The sequence below is a fragment of the Phodopus roborovskii genome, unplaced genomic scaffold, assembly GCF_943737965.1.
Source record: "Phodopus roborovskii unplaced genomic scaffold, PHOROB, whole genome shotgun sequence".
Classification (NCBI taxonomy): Eukaryota; Metazoa; Chordata; class Mammalia; order Rodentia; family Cricetidae; genus Phodopus; species Phodopus roborovskii.
The window spans coordinates 409058-430595 of record NW_026125770.1 but is presented as its reverse complement, the minus strand read 5'-3'; the positions used below and the strand labels follow the sequence as shown (position 1 = coordinate 430595).

The 21538-nt window shown below is 37.2% G+C and overlaps 1 protein-coding gene across 1 annotated transcript in view; it reads right to left on the bottom strand.

Moving 5' to 3' along the window:
• Window positions 1-21538, bottom strand: part of LOC127217639 (E3 ubiquitin-protein ligase MSL2-like) — a 127326-nt gene that overhangs the window by 8923 nt on the left and 96865 nt on the right.

Genomic DNA, 21538 nt, shown 5'->3' with positions numbered 1-21538 from the left:
CACACACACACACACACACACACACACTCATGCACGCACGTGGATGACGCATGTGAAGGAAAAGACCTCACCACACATTATCCCAACCTGAGATAGCACTAAAGGAGTCCTATAAGGTTTCCCCTACATGCAAACTCGTCATCCCATACAGCTCTTATTTTACCACCATATATTTGACACATCCTTATCTCTTTGAGACTGTTTATGTGCTCTCCAAGAAGTAGCTTCCTGTCCAGGGAACACACAAAGAATAAACCCATACAAAAACCCAACCAAAGAGAGAGACAGAGTAGAGATACAGATAGAGACCCCTAGTGTTGATTTCATAAAGTTCTTTAAGTATTGTACAGGGCAGAGCAGGACAATGAAATTTTCTATCTTTGACCTTGGGGCTCTTCCTGTATTTAAGGGATGGTGAGCTACTTAAGAAAATGCACATTGGGCCACATACTTGGGTGAACTGTTTAGCAGAGATGAAGCCTGCTGGAGCAGGCAAAGTCAGTGAAACCTTGCCTGGCTTGGATTGTACCCACAGGACTGACTGAATTGTTTGGGGAATTCTTCAGTCCCCACCATACTCCGGCTGCTTCTACTCAGCATCACAGTGTTTCTCAGATTCTTAGTTGTGGTCATCCTTGTAAGACTGAACATTTCTCTAGAATCAATTTTCTCTTCACACCTATAATGTCTCCCTCTATTATGATATCTCTTTTCTTGCTTTCCTCTATTCCACACCTGACTCAATCATCTTGGTCACACATGTTCTCCTTTCCTACCCTTCTCTCCCTTATCTTTCTCTCTACTCACTGTCCCTTCATGCTCCTGACATGCTGGGAAGTTGATGATGCTTTCTCCTTCTGTTGGGGACCTTGTAAAATTCCCTTGTATAGTTTCCTCCTTTTATCCTAATTTCTATAGTGGTGTGAATTGTAGACTGGTGATACTTTGCTCTATGTCTAAAATCCACATATGAGTGAGTACATCCATGTTGAGCCTTTTGTGAGTCAGTTATCTCACTCAGGAATTTCAAGTTTCATTCATTCACTAAAGTATTTCAAAATTCCATTTTTCCTCATTGAATTTATTCCGTTGAGTAAATGTACCATAGCTTCTTCATTCATTCTTCATTTGAGGAGCATCTATATTGCTTCCAGATTCTTGCTATTACAAATAATGCTGCTATGAAAGTAGTTGAACTGATGTCTTTGCTGATCATTTGGGTGTATGCCTAAGAGGGGAATTACTGGGTCCTGTGGTAGAATGATTCTGGTTTTTCTGTGGAACTGTCATACTGATCTCCAAAATGGCTGTATAATTTTCACTCCCAAATGCAGTGGAGGAGTGTTCCCCTTCCTTGAATCTTTTCCAGCATAAGCTGTTCATGGTGTTTCTGATTTAACCATTCTAACAGGAGTAAAAATTTTTTTCAGAGTTGTTTTTGTTTGCATTTCCCTGATGACTAAGGATGTTGAGCACTTTCGTAAATGTATTTCAACCATTTTTATTTCCTCTATTGAGAATTGTGTATTCAGTACCCCACCTTTAATTTTCATTATTTGATGTTGTGTTGATTAGTTTCTGAGTTCTTTGCACATTCTGTCAGATAAGGGGTTGGTGAAAATCTGTTCTCACTCTTTGTGCTGTCCACAGTGTTGTCCACTGTGTTTTTTGCCTTACATATGGCTCTCAGTTTCAGTAGGTTCCATTTATTAATTATTGATCTCACTGTTTGGTATTATGACTAGGAATAACTCTCCTGTAGAGAGCTGTGAAGTGCCCCACCTTACAGATGGCGCTGGCTTCTGCCCTCCACCTTCCCGATGGTGAGTACTCTCTGTATTAAACAATTCCATATTTGGCTAAAAGCTGAGAATCTGTCTTGCTTCTGTGTATATGGACCTGTCTTTTTTTGTTTTTCACCATATGGCATTCTGGGGTTGACTGCCCAAGGGCTTTTAAGCTGTGGGCTGGGCTGCCCCCTGGGTCAGAAGATTATACAAGTTTCCTGAATAAACTGCTTAAAGAAGAGTCTGAATGTTGTGTTTTCTTTGCTGGTCAAAGTAGAGGCGACACTGTCCTGTAAAAATTCCTTCAAGAGTACCTCGAACTTTCTCTTCTAAGAGGTTTAGGGCAGCTGGGTTAATGTTTAGGTCTTTGATCAATTTGTTCTAAGTTTTGTGTATAGCGATTCACATAGGTCTCTTTGTAGTCTTCTACATATCATCATCCAGTTTTGCCAGAACCATTTGTTGAAAATGATTGCCTCCTTCCATTGTATTATTTTTCCTGTTTCATCAAAACTCAGGAGTTTGTAGGTGTGTTGGTTGATATCAGGATTGTCAGTTCCATTGGTCTACCTTTCTATATGTGTGCCAATACCAAGTGCTTTTTTTTTGGTACTTTAGCTCTATAATAGAGCTTAGGGCTTGAAGTCGGAGAATGTGATGCTTTCTGAAGTTCCTTTATTATACAGCATTGTTTTGACTATTGTGACTCTTTTGTCGTTCCATATACTGTTGAGTATTGTTTTTCAAGGTCAGTGAAGAAATAAATGTGCTAGGATTTTTACCGGGAATGCTTTGAATCTGTAGATTGCTTTTGGCAAAATTGGAGTTTTTACGATATTTATCTTACCAATTCAAGAGCATGGGTGATCTTTCCATTTTCTAGTATCTTCTTTAATTTCCTTCTTTAAAGACACAAGACCATGCAATATAGGCCTTCTACTAGTTTGGTTATAGTTACCCCAAGATGTTATTTGTTGTTTTTCCTATTGTAAAGGGTGGTGACTCTCATCCCGTTTATCTTCTGTATATAGTAACACTACTGATTTTTTTTTTTTGTTTTTATTAGTCTTGTGTACTGTCACTGTTTGAAAGGTGTTTATCATCTGTAGGAGTTCATTGGTAGAGTTTTTTGGGTCACTTATGTAAACTATCATATCATCTGCTAATAGTAACAAATTGATTTATTACTTTCCAATTTGTGTCCCTTTGATCTTCTTTGTTTTCTTTCTGTAGCTAGAACTTCAAGCACAATATTGAAGATTTATGGAGAGAATGGACAGCTGTCTTGTTCCTTATTTTAGAGGAATTGTCTTAAGCTTCTCTAAACATAGGTTAATGTTCTATGTTGTTTTACTGTATATGGCTTTTATTATGTTTAGGTAGGTTTCTGTTATCCCTGTTCTTTCCAAGGACTTTATCATAAAAGGGTGTTTGATTTTGACAGTGGCATTTTCAGCATTTAGTGAGATGATAATGTGATTTTTCTGTTTTACTTTATGTATATGGTGGATCAAATTGATAGATTTTCATATGTTGAACCATCCCTGCATCTGTGACATGAAGCCTACTTGGTCATGGTAGAGGACTTATTTGATGTGTTCATGTAATCGATTTTCCAGTATTTAATTGAATACTTTTGCATGAATGTTCATGAGGGATATCTGCCTGTAATTCTGTTTCTTAGTTGTGTCTTTGTGAGGCTTGCATATCAAGGTAATTGTAAACTAATTAAAAAAATGGTAATGAACCTTTTGCTTCTATTGTGCGAGACAATTTGAGGAGTATTGGTATTAGCACTTCTATGAAATATTTGTAGAATTCTGCACTGAAGTCCTTTGGCCTTGTGTCTATGGGTTTGTTTTTTTTTTTGGGGGGGGGGCTTGTGTGGAGTTTCATGACTATTTCTATTTCAGTATGTGATCTAAATCTATTTAAATTGCTTATTTATCCTTGTTTTGAATTTGATAAGTGATAACAATCCAGAAATCTGTCCATTTCCCTTAGATTTTTTACTTTAGTATAGTACATGTTTTCAAAGTATGACCTGAAATGTCTCTGGGTTTCCTCAGTGTTTGTTCGTATATTCCCATTTTCTTTTCAGATTTTGCTGGTTTGCATGTTCTCTCTCTGCTTCTTGATTTGTTTGCCCCTAAGGTTTGTCTATCTTGTTTATTTTTCAAAGAACCAACTTTTTGTTATATTCATTTTTTGTATTGGTTTCCATGTTCCTACTTTATCGATTACAGCCCTCAAATTGATTATTCAGGTACTCCTCCGGGGTAAGTTTGTTTCTTTTTGGTCTATGTCTTTCAGTTGAGCTCTTAATTATATAATTTGACTATCATCTGTTTACTTCACATGAGCACTGATTGCAGTGAACTTTCCTTGTATAACTGCTTTAAAAGTGTCCCATAAGTTCAGGTATGTTCTGTCTTCATTTTCATTGAATTCTACAAAACTTTTATTTATTTCATTATTTCTTCCTGGACCAGGGAGTGGTAATTTACTCATTATTCAGTTTCTATGAATTTGTAGGGTGTCTGCAGTTTGTATTCTTGTAGAATTCCAACTCAAAATCATGGTAATCTGATAAGATATAGGGAGCTATTCAATTTTATTTTATTTTTTATCTGTTGAGGTTTGTTATGTTGCCTTGTATGTAGTCAGTTTTACAGAAGGTTCAATGTGTAGCTGAGGAGAATGTATATTCTTCTGTGTTTGGATTGGATGTTCTATAAATGAATACTAAAACCAAATGGGACAAAACTTTTGTTAGTTCCTGTGTTTATTTGTGAAACTTAAGTTTGGTAATCCTGATTAGTGTTCAGAATGGGGTGGTGAAATCTCCCACTATGAGTGAGTAAGGTTTTATGTGAGCTTTGAGTTTTACTAGTGTTTCTCTTAAGAATATGGGTACCTTTTAATTTGGTTCAGAGATGTTCAGAATTGAGACTTTATATTGATGGATTTCTCCTATGCTGATTATTAAATGACCTTCTTCATCTCTTGAGTGATTTTGGTTTGAAATTAAACTTCTTAATATTTAGACACCTACACCTTCTTCCTTCTTGAGTTACTTTGATTGGAAGATATTTTGCAAACCTTTTACACTGAGGTAATGTCTGTCTTTGAATCTTAGATGCATTTCTTGAATGCACTAGAAGGATGAAATCTGTCTTAATATACACTCTGTTAGCCTGTGTGTTTTTATAGGCAATAAGACCGTTAATATTTTGGGAAATTAAAGACCATAGATTGCTAATTCTTGTTTGTTTCATTGTTGTTGGTGGTGGTATTGTGAGTATACTCGCCCACTTTTTCTTTTTGGTTCTTGTAACCTAATATTAACTTTGGCTATGTCTTCATTATTGTAGTTAGCTTGCTTGGTTAGAATTTCTTTCCAGAATTTTCTGTAGGACTGGATTTATGGAAATATGGTTAGGAAATCTGGCTTTGACATTAAATATCTTGTTTTTGCACATTATTTTAGCCTGGGCTGGCATCTGAGGACTCTCATTATTTGTTCATAATCTATCCAGGACCATCTGGCCTTGTGAGATTCCATGGAGAATTCAGTTGCAATTTTGATAGGTCTGCCTCTATATGTTACTAGGTCTTATTGTTTTGCTCTTAATGTTCTGTTGTCATTATGTATGATAGGTGTTTTGATAATTAAGTGCCTTTTAATATTTAAGTCTATTTGTGTTTAGTGTGCTTCTAGTACTTTCATTGGCATGTACTTCTGACTGGAAATGATTACTTCAAGGAATTTGTTGAATATGCTTTCTGCCCCTTTGATCTGTGCTTCTTCACGTTCTTGTATGTCTATTATTGTTAGATTTGGTCTTTTCACTGTGTGCCATATTTCCTATATATTTTGTGCTAAGGATTTGTTCGATTTAAATTTTCTTTCCTCTGTTAATTGATTTCCTCCATATTATCTTCAATGCCTGAGATTCCCACTTTGATCTCCTGTATTCTGTTGGTTATGCTTGCATTTGTAGTTCTTTACACTTTAATCAATTTTCCAGTCTCCAATATTCTCTCAGTGTGTGTGTGTCAGTGTGCGTGTGTGTGTGTGTGGTGTGTGTGTGTGTGTGTGTGTGTGTGTGTGTGTGTTTATTGTCCCTATTTCACTTTTCAGGTCTTGAACTGTTTGAATGGTTTCCTTCATCTGTTTGATTGTTTTTTCTTGGCTTTCTTATTTTATTTAAGATATTTGTTCATTTCTTGCATTTTTCTTGTTGTTTTCCTGTATTTCTTTCAATTATTTTTTGTTTTTTCTTCCATTATTTTAGTGAATTTTCTCATATCCTCCTTGAGTTCCTCTATCAGTTTTATGAAGTTGTTTTTTAGGTTGTTATCTTCTGCTTCATCTATTTTGTTATTTCCATGTCTAGTTTGTGTAGAGTACTTAGGTTCTGGTGATAACATACTGGTCTTTGTATTGTTGAATCTACTTTTTATTGCCATCCACCATTTCTTCTTCCAGTGGGTGCACTTGGAGTCTATCTTTTTCTCTGTCCTCCTGTCTTGGTGTGTATATCTGGGTAAACAGTTTCCTATCTGTAACTCTGGATAATATGAGCTCTCTTGGAGGTCTCTCAACCAGAGGCCACAGAAGATCTAATGATATGGAGTAGGCAGACTCAGGATGGTCTCCAGAATTCAGGGAGAGTGCAAATGATGGGGATCAAAGATCAGGTGAGTATAGGCTCAATGTGGTCCTGCATGGGTAGGCATTTCCATTATGTTCAGACCCCACCCAGGAAGTTCTAAGGAGATGGATTTAATATTGGGACCACTGGGGCTAAACACTTATCTTGAGCAGTGTCCCCAGGAAGGCATTATGTGGGTGGCTAATGGAAACTAAATACCAGGACTAAAACACTTAGGTCAAGTTTATAGGGGGAGAGAAATGCAGAGCTATCCCAGTATTTCACAGGGAAGGATATGGGGAGATTCAACTAGGCCTGCTGCCAGACTCACCAGAGGCAGATTAAACGCGATAGGGCCAAAAATCAGGTGAATGTAATCTTAAGGTGTTCCTGCTTGGATTGGTGGATTCAATATGCTCAGAGTGGAACCTCAGGCAGATTGTAGGAAGAGGAGACCAAACATAGAATGATGGCAGTGTCAAGAAAATCATGGGTGCATAAGAGCATCCAGTATGCTCACAGAAAACCCACGAAGTTCCAAGGAGAAGGACAGTTTATTGGACCAATGCTCATCATCATCAGTGAACCAGAAGGACCATGGTTGAGGGGAAGTCAGTTTCTGGGTGGTACATGTACTAGAATTCCAGGACTGATCCACTCAGGCCAATGATATGGGGGGGGTTGGAGGTGCAGAATTAACTCAGGGAACAATTGGGGGGGGTTACCCAGGCCTGGTTCCACACTCAACTCTGGTGGAGGGAAAGCAATGGATCTCAAAGATAAGGTGAGCACAGGCTCAAGGTGGATCTTCATTGATAGGTGGTTCCAGGATGCTCAGAGCAAATCCAGGAAGTTGTGGTGTGTTGGAGGGGTTCTAGGACATTCTCTGTGCAAGGGCTTTCCACCAGCTGTGTGGCCAGCAGGGTCAAGGTTCCCACATATGTTTTCCATTAAATACATTTATTTTTGTTTATTTATATTTTGTTAATTTAACACTCATTTAATAATGTCTTCCTGTTTACTCCTTTGTGTATAATTTCTAATCTAATCTGTGCTTGGGACACAGATATTAAGAATTGAAATATCATATTGGTGGTGTTGTCCTTTGAGTATGGATTGTTCTTCAAACACACATTTGATTGACTTTTGTTTGAAGTCTATTTTGGTAGATACAAAATGGCTAAACCGGGTCACTAGTAAATAAATTTTAGAACTAATTGGGAGAAGAAAAGAATCAGCTTCAGATGGTGAGGGTCAAATTGGAATTCAGTGTGGGAAGAAAACAAGAAAAGCACAGAATCAAAAGTATGTGAAGATGAAATGATGAAACACTGTACTATGTATTTTGAACTAAAAAATATATTTAAAATTAAGATCCATTGAGGTAAATCAAAGGGAAATGTCACTTACATTGAAAGTCATTTCCCAATTGAGTTCAATTCAAGGGAACTAAAATTTAAGAAGCCAGAACCAGCTCCTGAAAATTATCCATGGTTTGCTAATGTTGAGGGGTAGCACATGTGCACAGGCATGTGCTTGATCACAAAGAACACATTCAACTAAATTCCTCAAGAAATAGAAATTATTTTAATTGTAAATTTAAATCTGGGTATTTAGAACTAGGTCAAGGCTAGGATGCTTTTCTCTCTTCCCAAAGTCCTGAGTTCATTTCTCAGTATCCATGGAAAGTGGTTTTTACAACATTTAACTCTCGCTCCAAATATATAGTGCCCATTTCTGGCTTCTGCAGGCAGGCACATGAATTTTACACATTGATACAGACACAATTCACATTATGAAAACAAATGTTTGTAGTAAAATTTCATTAAAAAATGAACAAAACAAAGAATCAAGGAAACATCATGCTAGGTTAGGAAAGGTAATAGGGATAAAACCAATATCAATGTAACGTCTAGGGGAACAAGGTTAAATGTGTGAGTTTCATGGTGGAGAGAATTGGCCAGGGCCTGGCCCTGGCCCTGGCCCTGGCCCTGGCCCTGGCCCTGGCCCTGGCCCTGGCCCTGGCCCTGGCCCTGGCCCTGGCCCTGGCCCCTGGGCCCTGGCCCTGGCCCTGGCCCTGGCTGTTCTGAACCAATGCAAATCTAAACAATGCCGAGAAACCATGGGATCAATATCCTCTAAAGGGCAGAGAATTAAGAGGGATTATTTTATTTTCAAAAAAGTGAAAAGGTTTATGATAGAGTTGACTAATTGTATTGTATCCGTTCTAGGAATTAGAAAATTGAAGCATTGAAAAAAGGTTTAAAATACTCATCATTGTACTTGAATAGAATTATGATGCATGCATTTTCATGCTTAAGTCAACTATAGGCAAGTTGTAGCTTGAGAGACAGTTAAATATGTAGAACCCAAAAGAAAGTGCCCTGCATCGTTTTTGTGAGAAAATCAGTGAGGCTGTAAGGTTAGGTCTTCTTTAGGTATTCTCCTTTTAGCACGTGGGAGGGGCACTAGAATGTGACAGAATGTTGGTGCATACATGTTGCCTGGCAACCCTGTTGCATTCTGTATCCTGGTGTCATGGGCCAAGACCAGAGAGCAGCTTTGAGAAAGTGTTATCATGGGACATTACAGTCTCCCAAGATAATTATCTCCTTAAACTTTCAATGACAGCGATTGATTCCCCTAACCAAGTCATAGCCTCACCTCTGGAAGATTGCCTACAGCTTTTACTGGTCACCAAATCTAGATTACCTAATTATCAGATGGGAACATTCAATTTCTTCCCTTTATGAATTCTCTCTCTCCTAAGAATTAATACTATGGAAACAAAGATAATAAGACTCACAAATATTCATCAAAAGGTGAGTTTGCCATTGTTGACTTCCTTCAGGAAGGTGATAATCCATTTGTTAGAGTAGACTTAGGGATTTTTGGATTGCAGTCCATCTCCTTTGAGGCAGCCGTCCAACATGAAATATTTAGGATCTTCTAAAAACCATACATACACAATGATTTTTCAGCATTTAAACATTTTATGACTCTGCTCTCCGATTAAATGAGGGATGAACCTGGGAGTTTCCCACAATCATGTAGGAGTCAGTGAGAGTCAATTGTGTCGAGTTTGGCAGACCATTTCATCATCTGATTATGTTGCTATTTGATTGTTAAAATAGGACATTAGATAATCCATGATCAGTGAATTCTACGATGTGGGAAGCAATTATTATGGACCATGTAAATATCAATTTTGTAGTTAAAATATTTAAATTGATCACGACAGCATCATTGAAGAGCCTGGTTTGGAGCCACCTTAGGTAAGTGGATGATGTTACATGAACTCATTGTTTGATTATTTTGCTATAAAAAACAATGATTATATCATCCATGACACCTGGAATCTGTTACCGCAGATCATATAAATACATAATTAAAGTATTAAAATTGACAGTCTGTGTTAATACCAAAGATAATGTAAATATATATAAAGTTATGAAAACCAAAAATCGTCCATTCCATGAACAGACCTGTAAAGATTCCTCTTGTGGAGATAATGTGCAATATCATCACATTTTACAATACATTTATTCAATTAAAGATGATGACATCCTTCATGACTGGAGTCTGGCCATGCTTCCCTGCCAGTAAAATGCTACATCCCCTATTTATTGTGACAGTTAGCTATTACTGACTTATTTAATTCTTTAAATTATGTAAGCGACAGACAATGCCAACACCGATTACGATTAGTGTGCAAATATCTGTCAGGGACAAGTTTAGGAAAGATGTAGATATGGGCAGGGCATTTTCTGAATGATCTATGCATTGCCCATAATAAAAAGGATGCTGGATGATTGAGTCCAGAAGATTGCTCGGGGCCTTTCGAGAAGTACAAGGACTACACCAAGGCCGGCATGGTGGTCTGCGTGTTGACTACCTGCTGTTCCTCCACATCTTCACATCGGTTGTGATCTACCATGAGAAGAAGGAGTTGCACTAGGAGGTCGTCACCATCTCCGAGACCTGGCAAAAGGATGAGGACCCAAGACACGGAAGAACATCTCTCAGATATGCTGGCTTTGCCTCAGCTGCAGCCATCTGTTCAGCTGATAGCAACATCTTGGTTACTACTTCTAAGCCAGGAAGGGGCCCATTATCTCAGATCCTGCAGCACCACAACAGATTCAGATGCTGGCGATGATGTCAGGCCAACAGAATTCATCATGCAAGACAGTATGATTATCTGACGATTAACTTATGGCATTTTAAAAATCCTTGATGACAGCTTACATTTCCATATCTGTCAAGTCTGCTCAGGATTTGAAGATACAAAAAAATAGCTCAACGACTTACATATTTAAAGATGTAATTATTAAATTCCTTCATTATATAATCTGTGATCCCTGAAGTTTGGTGCCACCTTGTGTGACTCAAGTGTGACAGACGATCTAATTAACTGATTATTTCATTATACAAATCTGCCTTTTTCTACTCCAGGAAGAGTGGAGTCTGTATCCACCTTGTTGGTGTTAAATTGTCTCTTGTGATTTCTTTCTTCCTTCCTTCCTTTCTTTCCTTAAATCAATGTTGATATCGATTTGTTATCTCTCTAGGGGTTAATTATGAGAAATTATCTCTTTATTCATTCATTTTTTTGTTCATATCTATGATTAAGTACTCAATGACCCTTCAGTATTGAGCAATCATTTAGGCTTCAGGCATAAAACACCATTCACTGGTTTAAAGTTTATTCATTTAAATACAAAAATCTGTCATTATGTATTCAGTGATCACTGGAGATTTGAGCCTCCTTAGGGGAGTAAATTTTGCCAGACTATCTCATCATCGAATACTACGTTTAATTCCTTAACTGTTAAGCTAGGAAATTACATGATAATTCATCCCTTAATTAATGAATTTAAAATACAAGTAATGTGATGAATCATAAGTCCATTTTGGAGTCAGATTTTGGGAGTTGATGTAACATCATCTCATTACTTCATCATTTTGCTATATAAAGAGATCTTTACATCAGCGATATGTTAAGGACTTTCATGCCATCTCATCAGTGTTAATATAAAATGCCTATACATTTATTATCAATTTAATTTATTATCAATTTAATTTTGTACCCGGCTCCGGCCTCGGCCCCGGACCCGGCCCTGGCAGTTCTGGACCATTGCAAATCTAAAAAATGACGAAAAACCATGGGATCAAGCTCCTCTAAAGGGCAGAGAATTAAGAGGGATTATTTTATTTTCGAAAAAGTGAACAGGTATGGTAGAGGCGACTAATTGCATTGTATACATTCTAGGAATTAGAAAATTGAAGCATAGAAAAACGGTTTAAAATACTCATCATTGTACTTGAAGGGCATTATGATGCTTTCGTTTTCATGCTTATGGCACAATAGACATGTTCTAGCTTGAGAGACGGGTAAATATGTAGGACCCAAAAGAAAGAGCCCTGCTATGTTTTTGTGAGAAACAAAGTGAGTCTGTAAGGTTACTTCATCTTTAGGTATGCTCCTTTTAGCATGTGGGATGGGCACTAGAATATGACAGAATATTGGTTCATAAATGTTTCCTGGCAAACCTGCTTGCATTCTCTATTCTGTTATCATGGGCCAAGTACCAGAGAACAGCTTCGAGAAAGTGTTATCATGGGACATTACAATCTCCCAAGATAACTAGCTCCTAAAACTTTCAATGACAGCATTTGATTCCCTAACCAAGTCATAGCCAAATCTCTGGAAGTTAGCCTACAGCTTTTACTGGTCACCAAATTCTAGATTACCTAATTATCAGAGAACATTCAATTTCTTCTGTTTATGAATTCTCTCTCTCCTAAGAATTAATACTATGGAAACAAAAATAATAAGACTCACAATTATTCATCAATAGGTGAGTTTGTCATTGTTAACTTCCTCCAGGATGGTGATAATCCTTTTGTTAGAGTAGACTTAGTGATTATTGTATTGCAGTCCATCTCTTTTGAGGCAGCCATCCAACATGAAATATGTAGGATCTTCTAAAAACCTGCATACACAATGACATTTCAGCATTTAAACATTTCACGACTCTGCTCTCCGATTAAATAAGAGATGAACCTGGGAGTTTCCCACAATCAAGTGGGAGTCAGTGAGAGTCAATTGTGTCGAGTATGGTGGACCATTTCATCATCTGATTATGTTGTTGTTTGATTATTAAAATAGGACATTAGATAATCCATGAACAGTGGATTCCATGATGTGGGAAACAATTATTATGGACCATCTAAATATCAATTTTGTAGTTAAAATATTTAAATTAATCATAACAGCATCGTTCAAGAGCATGGTTTGGAGCCACCTTAAGGAAGTGAATGATGTTACATGAACTCATTGTTTTATTATTTAACTATACAAAACAATGATTATTTCATTCAAGACACCTGCAATCTGGTGCAAGTAATTGTCAAGAAAGTAGTACTTAGATAATTAAATAATGACACGTGATTAACTCCAATGGAGGATTGGCCCGACTCAAGCCAAGAATAACAACACCTTCATCGATTTTAATAATTAATATATAATGAAAAATGATTGAAAAATGACATGGTGGTGCATACTTAAATCCCACATGGAGTATTCAGACTGATCTCTTACCGTGCAACCTTCAGGACTCAATCACACAGCATCCCTCGTATTCTGGAAGATGCATAGATCATTCAGAAAATGCTCTGCCCATGTCTACAACTTTCCTAACCTTGTCCCTGACAGATATTTGCAACCTAACCGGAATCGGTGATGGCAGTGTCTGTCATTTACATAATTTAAAGAATTAAATAAGTCACTAATAGCTAACTGTCACAATAAATAGGGGATGTAGCATTCTACTGGCAGGGAAGCATGGCCAGTCTCCAGTCATGAAGGATGTCATCATCATCAATTGAGTCAATGAATCATACAATGTGAAAAGATATTGCACATTATCTCCACAAGAGGGAGCTTTAGAGGTCTCTTCATGGAATGGAGGATTGTTGTTTACATAACTATACAAATATTTACATTATCTTGGGGATTAACACAGATTGTCAATTTAAATTCATTAATTATGTAATTAGATGATCTGTGGCACCAGATTCCAGGTGTCATGGACGATATAATCATTGTTTTATATAATTAAATAATCAAATAATGTGTTCATGTAACATCATCCACTTCCCTAAGGTGGCTCCAAACCAGGCTCATGAACGATGCTGTCGTGATAAATTTAAATATTTTAACTACATAATTGATATTAGGTTAGTCTATAATAATTGCCTCCCAAATCTCGTCACCACAATCCACTGATCATGGATTATCTTATGTCCTATTTTAATAATCAAATAACACAAATAAGAGGATGAAATGGTCTGCCAAGCTCCACACAATTGGCTCTCTGTTGACTCCCACATGATTGTGGGAAACTCTCAGGTTCATCAGTTTTTTAATCGCAGAGCAGAATACTAACATGGTTAAATACTGAACTGTAATTGTGTATGCAGGGTTTTTAGAAGATAGCACATATTTAATGTTGGGCGGCTGCCTCAAAACAGATGGACTGAAATCCAATAATCACAAAGTCCACTCTAACAAATGGATTTTCCCCTTCCTGAAGGAAGTCATCAATGGCAAACTCACCTTTTGATGAATAATTTTGAGTCTTATTTGTCTTTTGTTCCATAGTGTGACTTCTTAGGAGAGAGAGTATTCATAAACAGAAGACTTAGAACTGTTTCTCCATAGACTATGTTCTCTGATGATTAGGTTATCTTGAATTTGGTACCCAGTAAAAGCTGTAGACACACTTCAAGAGGTGGGCCTATGACTTGTTTAGGCGAATCAAATGTAGTCATTAAAAGTTTTAGGAGATAGTTACCTTGGGAGACTGTAATGTCCCATGATAACACTTTCTCGAAGCTGCTCTCTGGTCCTTGGCCCATGATACCAGGATACAGAATGCAACAGGGTTGCCAGGCAACATTTATGAACCAACATTCTGTCACATTCTACCGCCCCTCCCACATGCTTAAAGGAGTAAACCCACCGATGAACTAAACTTACAGCCTCACTGAGTTTCTCACAAAAACAAAGCAGGGCCCTTTCTTTTGAGTTCTACATATCTACCAGTCACTCAAGCTACAACTTGCCTTTAGTGACATAAGCATGGAAACGAAAGCAACATTGTGCCATTCAAGTACAATGATTAGTATTTTAAACCTGTTTTCTATGCTTCAGTTTTCTAATTTCTTGAACGGAAACAATACAATTAATCGCCTCTACCATAATCCTTTTCCATTTATTGAAAAGAAAATTAACTCCTCTGCATCCTCTTACCTTTAGAGGAGCTTGATCCCATGGTTTCTCAGAGTTGCTTAGATTTGATTTAGGCTGATGATTACGGATTTTCAGCAGTGTCTTCTGGTTCTTTCAGTCATTTTGGATTCCTCAATTGACTGTTCTTTATTAAGTCCTGTACCCTGCTTTCTAATATGGTTATTTAGAGTTATTTATTGTTGGTGGTGTGTCATGTTAACATCCTGACAGAGTTCATTAGATGACATTCCCTGATCAGGAGATTATTCAGTTATTCCATTTTTAAAATCGGTGGTCACTGTGTCCTTCATGGGTCAGTTCAGTTGCAACATCTCAGAAACTGATGATGTGAAACAGTACAGTTTTTTTTTTAATCGTGTAATCATTCGATTGTTAAAAATCTACTATTGCATAATCAGTAATCACTGTATAAGGCAGTGTCTCTCATTCTCTGGCCACTGCTTCTGGTACCGATCTCCTGCTGTGTCAATCCCACAGAAGCCAAATGACGGATGACACCATCATTACTTATGCAATCAAATGAGTTAATAATTGGATAGATCTCCATACTGAACTTTCATAAGATGGAACCAAACTCCAGTGATTTCCAAGGAAGTAGTACTTAGATAATCAAATAATGCCACGTGATTAACTCCCATGGAGGAATGGCCCGACTCCAGTCAAGAAGAACAACATTTTCATCGATTTAAATAATGAACATATAATGAAAAATGATTGAATAATGTCATGGTGGTGCATACTTAAATCCCACATGGAGTAGTCAGACTGATCTCTTCCTGGAATAATGAGAAAATTGAAAAATTAAATTGATAAATAATTAGTGGACCTTTTATATTAACACTTAGGAGATGGCACCAAAGTCCTAAATCTATTGCTGATGTAAAGATCTATTTACATCGTAAAATGGTGAAGTAATGAGATGATATTACATCATCAACTACCAAAATCTGACTCCAAAAGGGACTTATGTTCCATAACGTTACCTGTATTTTAAATACTTAAATTAAATGATGAATTATTATTTAATTTCCTAGTTTAACAGTTAAAGAAGTAAGTGTAGTATTAGATGACGTGATGGTCTGGTAAAACGGTCACCCCTAAGGAGGCTGAAAACTCCAGTGATCACTGAATACATGATGACAGATTTTCATAATTAAATGAATAAACATTATACAAGTGGATGGTGTTTTATGCGTGAAGCCTAAATGACTGCTCAATACTGAAGAGACATTGAGTTCTTAATCATAGATTTGAATAAAGAAATGAATGAATAAAGAGATAGTTTGTCATAATTCACCCCTAGAGAGATAACAGAATGATATCAACATTGATTTAAATAAAGAAAGGAAGATAGAAAGAAAGAAAGAAATAGAGAGAGAGACAGAGAGAGAGAGAGAAAGAAAGAAAGAAAGAAAGAAAGAAAGAAAGAATTCACAAGATACAATTTAACACCAACAAGGTGGATCCAGACTCCTCTCTCCCTGGAGTAGAAAAAGACAGATTTGAATAATGAAATAATCAGACAGTTAGATGGTCTGTAACACTTGAGTCACACAAAGGTGGCGCCAAACTTCAGGGATCACAGATTATATAATGAAAGAATTTAATAATTAGGTCTTTAAATATGTAAGCCGTTGACATTTTTTTGTATCATCAATACCTGGGCAGACTTGCCAGGTATGAAACTGTATGCTGTCATCACGCATTTTTAACATGCCATCAGTTAATAGTCAGATAATCATACTGTCTTGCCTGATGAATTCTGTTGGCCTGACCTCATCACAAGCACCTGAATGTCTGTTGTGGTGCTGCAGGACGTGAGATAGTGGGCCCAATCCTGGCGTAGCAGTAGTAGCCACAATGTTGATAACAGCTGAAAAGATGGCTGCAGCAGGGGCATCAATAGCATAGCTGAGAGAGAGAGATGTTCTTCCGTGTTCTGAGTCGTCATCCTTTTGCCAGGTCTCGGTGATGGTTCGACCTCCTAGTGCCACTCCTTCTTCTCATGGTAGATCACAACCGATGTGAAGATATGGAGGAAGAACAGGTAGTCAACAGGCAGGCCACCGTGCCGGCCTTGGTGAAGTCCTTGTACTTCTCAGAGGGCACCGTGCAACCTTCATGACTCAATCACCCAGCATCCCTCGTACTCTGGAAGATGCATAGATCATTCAGAAAATGCTCTGCCCATGTCTACAACTTTCCTAATCTTGTCCCTGACAGATTTTTGCACCCTAACCGTAATCGGTGATGACACTGTCTGTCGTTTACATAATTTAAAGAATTAAATAAGTCACTAATAGCTAACTGTCACAATAAATAGGGGATGTAGCATTCTACTGGCTGGGAAGCATGGTCAGACTCCAGTCATGAAGGATGTCATAATCATCAATTGAGTCAATGTGAAGATATTGCACATTATCTCCACAAGAGGGAGCTTTACAGTTCTCTTCATGGAATGGAGGATTGTTGTTTACATAACTATACAAATATTTACATTATCTTTGGGATTAACGCAGATTGTCAATTTAAATTCATTAGTTATGTAATTAGATGATCTGTGGCACCAGATTCCAGGTGTCATGGATGATATAATCATTGTTTTATATAATTAAATATTCAAATAACGAATTCATGTAACATCATCCACTTCCCTAAGGTGGCTCCAAACCAGGCCCATGAACAATGCTGTCGTGATAAATTTAAATATTTTAACTACATAATTGATATTAAGATGGTCTATAATAATTGCCTCCCACATCGCGTAACCACAATCCACTGATCATGGATTATCTAATGTCCTATTTTAATAATCAAATAACAACATAATCAGAGGATGAAATGGTCTGCCATACTCCATACAATTGACTCTCTGTTGACTCCCACATGATTGTGGGAAACTCCCAGGTTCATCAGTTATTTAATCACAGAGCAGAGTATTAACATGTTTAAATGCTGAACTGTCATTGTGGATGCAGGGTTTTTAGAACATATCACATAATTAATGTTGGGCGGCTGCCTCAAAAGAGATGGACTGAAATCCAATAATCACAAAGTCTACTCTAACAAATGGATTATCACCTTCCTGAAGGAAGTCATCAATGGCAAACTCACCTTTTGATGAATAATTGTGAGTGTTATTTGTCTTTTGTTCCATAGTGTGCCTTCTTAGGAGAGAGAGTATTCATAAACAGAAGACTTTGAACTGTTTCTCCACAGACTACGTTCTCTGATGATTAGTTAATCTTGAATTTGGTAACCAGTAAAAGCTGTAGGCACACCTCCAGACATGTGGCTATGACTTGTTTAGGCGAATCAAATGTTGTCATTAAAAGTTTTAGGAGATAGTTACCTTGGGAGACTGTAATGTCCCATGATAACACATTCTCGAAGCTGCTCTCTGGCCCATGATACCAGGATACAGAATGCAACAGGGTTGCCAGGCAACATTTATGAACCAAAATTCTGTCACATAATAGTGCCCCTCCCACATGCTTAAAGGAGTATACCCACCGATGGACTTACCTTACAGCCTCACTGAGTTTCTCACAAAAACAAAGCAGGGCTCTTTCTTTTGAGTTCTACATATTTACCAGTGTCTCAAGCTACAACTTGCCTATAGTGACATAAGCATGAAAACGAAAGCATCATTGTGCCATTCAAGTACAATGATTAGTATTTTATACCTGTTTTCTATGCTTCAGTTTACTAATTTCTAGAAGGGAAACAATACAATTAATCGCCTGTACCATAATCCCTTTCCCTTCATGGAAAATGAAATTAACTCCTCTGCATCCTCTTTCCTTTAGAGGAGCTTGATCTCATGGTTTTTCAGAGTTGTTTAGATTTGCATTAGGCTGATGATTAAGGATTTTGAGCAGTGTCTTCTGTTTCTTTCAGTAATTTTGGATTCCTCAATTGACTGTTCTCTATTAAGTCCTGTTCCCTGCTTTCTAATATGGTTATTTAGAGTTATTTATTGTTGGTGGTGTGTCATGATAACAGCCTGACAGAGTTCATTAGATGAGATTCCCTGATCAGGAGATTATTCAGTTATTCCATTTTTTAAAATCGGTGGTCACTGTGTCCTTCATGGGTCAGTTCTGTTGCAACCTCTCAGAAACTGATGATGCGAAACAGTAGTTTTTTTTTTTTTTTTTAATCGTGTAATCATTCGATTGTTAAAAATCTACTATTGCGTAACTAGTAATCACTGTATAAGGCAGTGTCTCCCATTCTCTGGCCACTGCTTCTGGTACCGATCTCCTGCTGTGTCAATGCCACAGCAGCCAAATGACGGATGACACCATCATTACTTACTCAATCAAATAAGTTAATAATTGGATAGTCCTCCATATTTAAGTTTCAAAAGATGGAACCAAACTCCAGTGATTGTCAAGGAAGTAGTACTTAGATAATTAAGTAATGCCACGTGATTTACTCCCTTGGAGGTTTGGCCTGGCTCCAGTCAAGAAGAACAACATCTTCATTGATTTTATTAATTATTATATAAGGAAAAATGATTGAATAATGTCATGGTGGTGCATTCTTAAATCCCACATGGAGTAGTCATACTGATCTCTTACTGGAATAATGAAGTTTTTAAAAAATTAAATTGAAAATTAATTAGTGGGCCTTTTATATCAACCCTGATGAGATGGCACCAAAGTCCTAAACCTATCCCTGATGTAAAGATCTATTTACATAGCTAAATGATGAAGTAATGAGATGATATTACATCATCAACTCCCAAAATCTGACTCCAAACGGGACTTATGATCCATAACGTTACCTGTATTTTAAATACGTAAATTAAATGATGAATTATTACTTAATTTCCTATTTTAACAGTTAAAGAAGTAAGTGTAGTATTAGATGACATGATGGTCTGGTACAACGGTCTCCCCAAGGAAGCTCAAAACTCCAGTGATCACTGAATACATAATGACAGATTTTCATAATTAAATGAATAAACATCAAACAAGTGGATGGTGTTTTATGCGTGAAGCCTAAATGATTTCTCAATACTGAAGATACATTGAGTTCTTAATCATAGATTTGAACCAAAAATGAATGAATAAAGAGATAGTTTCTCATAATTCAACCCTGATGGGAGATGTGGTAATGATAACAACCAATATTCTTTTTAAAGGTAAAAAGGGAAGTATGGTATAGATATGGATACTTTGTATTGGAATGGATTTTCATTTATTGATACAATTTAAGGTCAATTTTGTGATGTATATATTTCTCCTTTTGTTTAGGTATTGTTTTATATATTTCATTCAGAAACATATTGTACAATGTACTACAGATTATAGATAATTACCTGTGATAGTCAAAGCTTAGAGTTGTTAGGTTTTTCAAGATACACAGAGATGTATTTGAGATAGATAGGCATTCTTCAAACCTTTCAAAGACCTACAGAATATGGCATTTAAAATGGTTTAGGGTTTTCGTGACAGTGAGACATAATTGCTCTTGGTAATACCACCTGCACCAGAAAGGAAGATGGACAATGAAGAAACTCATTATGGAGTTTGCTTCCAATATGGCCAGACTAGCCATTTGGACAAAATACTGCTCTTGTCTGGACTGTTTGACTTTGTGCTATATAGATTGGACATGCAGGACCCATAGAAAAGTGATTGCTGATTCAAGATGGACATTGCTATAGAGTTCCTGCTTCATGGAAGAGTCTGCCAGACAGTCTGCAGGACACAGAGGAAAGTGACTAACAAACTGCCAATACAAGAAGACAGTTTAAAGTTTCCTGCTTTGCTGAAGGGTCTGCCAGACACACTATGGCCTATGGGCTGAAGATGGAAGATTACAGAAGAAATTCAGGTGACTGACAAAGGCAAGATGTCTCTTTCATTTCTAGAGTTTATATATTATCCTTCTGTGGTCTTTGAAGGAGTTGAAGACAGATAGTTGTGGTTATAGTTTTCCTTAGTTAGGCTTACAGATAAGTTACGTATAGGACTTTGGACTCACAAATATAGGATAGATGATATAATAGTTTCTTTTAATCTTGCTAAATGTTAATGGACTAAATATTGTTAACTGTGATTCTTACTTGATAACTATTGTATAATATATTTTGCGATGTTAAGGTTAAAACCCTTGTTTTTATTTAGACAGAAAAGAGGAGATGATGGGAGATGTCATTCTGTATATGTTTCTCATACTGGTTAATAATAAAGCACTGTTGGCCAATAGGAAAGGAAGATAGGAGGGACTAGGAGACAAGGAGGAAATAGGAAGTAGTAAGGAGGAATCAAGATGGAGAGTCTGGAGAGAGCTGGACGCCAGCCACCTCCCCGGTAAGAGAAGGCCATGTGAAAATACATAGATCAGCAGAAATGTGTTAATACTTAAGTCAAAGCTAGCCAATAAGAAAGTAGTAACGGGCCAACAGTATAATATCTAATACAGAGTCTCTGTGCATTATTTGGGCCTGGCAGCGTGGCAGCGGGACCAGACCAGCAGCGGCGGGTAGAAAAACAGTACACGTTATACAACCCTAGAGAGAAAACAAAGTGATATCAACATTGATTTAAATAAAGAAAGGGAGAAAGAAAGAATGAAATAAAGAAAGAAAGAAAGAATTCACAAGATACAATTTAAAACCAACAAGGTGGATACAGACTCCACTCTCCCTGCAGTAGAAAAAGACAGATTTCAATAATGAAATAATCAGATAGTTAGATGGTCTGTCACACTAGAGTCACACAAAGGTGGCGCCAAACTTCAGGGATCACAGATTATATAAT